This window comes from Acanthisitta chloris, unplaced genomic scaffold (assembly GCF_000695815.1).
Source record: "Acanthisitta chloris isolate BGI_N310 unplaced genomic scaffold, ASM69581v1 scaffold8406, whole genome shotgun sequence".
Lineage (NCBI taxonomy): Eukaryota > Metazoa > Chordata > Aves > Passeriformes > Acanthisittidae > Acanthisitta > Acanthisitta chloris.
In genome coordinates, this window is record NW_008679704.1 from 31,147 (window position 1) to 32,365 (window position 1,219).

The window sequence follows — 1,219 nt, forward strand, 5'->3', positions numbered from 1 at the left end:
CCAGTTATCTGAATCTTTCCACGTTAGTCCCCTGAATTAGGGACCCTCAGATCGAATGCTGAGACTTGTGTTTGCCCTCTCTCTCACGGCAGCTCCGAGGTGGCAGCAGAAGCTTCTGGTTGTTGCTTTTCCTCCAAGAGCTGCTGCAGTAGCCACAAACCCACTGTGGCTGTGGTGGGGAGGTGCTCAGGGCTGGGTTTGGGGGAGGTTTGCTGCTGTTGGCTCTGCTCGTGGGTGCTCCCTGGCATCTGCTCTCCACTGCTGTGACAAGACGCTGAGTTAAAAGAATTCTTTTTTGCTCTGATCCGACGCGGCTGCTCTTCTGTTTCCAGGTCCTCTTAGATATTCCTTGCTTGATCTAACATTAAAGGTATTTGTTAAGAGTTTTTTCCGCTTTCATGAAGCTGACAAGGTCTCTGTTTTTCGAAGGACTGGAAATGATGTTCAGCAACTTTCTGTTTGGTTCTTGCTTGCATCTTTTTTCTCATGTTCATTCATCCCTTTTGTCACTTTTAGCTTCCCAAAGAAACCAAGTTTTTTCTTTTCCTCCCAGTATACCTTCCTGTGTGCCATTTTGTGATTGGAGCCCTTCTGACTTTAGGACAGCATTCCCTCTGCCCTTCACACTGCTCCAGCATCCCTTGGCATCTCTGTGATCCTCCTGCAGCCGTGGATTGAAGTGGGCTAGAGGAAGAAGATCATTCACTGAGGGCAATTCTTGTCTCACTTCAAGTGCATCTTTAACTGAGTTGGTTCTGTTGGGTGCCCCATAACCTCATTGGCATCTGAGAAGCAGTAATATTACTTTACCCTGGATTCCTGGTTCTTGGATGCTGCAGTATGTTTACTACTTGGGAAATATTTGAGTAATTGGTTTCTTGTGTGATGTGTGGGGATTTTTTTTCTGTATTTATATTCTAAACCATTTTTGAAGTACCAGTCTGGCAAAAAAAACCCCAACCCTGTCTGAGGCAAGGAATCTGCTCCCTGATCATCTGGGCTTGGTTTGTAAACCAGCAGGGAATCTCTCTCGGGAGTTAAACCTCTTGTCTAGCCCTGATGAGGGTTTGGGCAAACCAGTTCCTCAGGAGCCCTGGGCGAGTGCTGGGTGCTTCGACTGAAGCCCAGTCAGGGTGTAAGGAGGGGAAGGTGGAGGAATCTGTTTGCAGTGTGTATTTTGAGCCCTCCAAAGGTTTTTTTTTTTTTTCTTAACCCTTTC

General features: G+C 46.8%; 1 protein-coding gene across 1 annotated transcript in view; it reads left to right on the top strand.

Annotated features, from left to right (window-relative positions):
- The window catches only part of LOC103804779 (neogenin-like), a gene marked incomplete at its 5' end in the record, with an annotated part of 119,985 nt that overhangs the window by 524 nt on the left and 118,242 nt on the right, over positions 1-1,219 (top strand).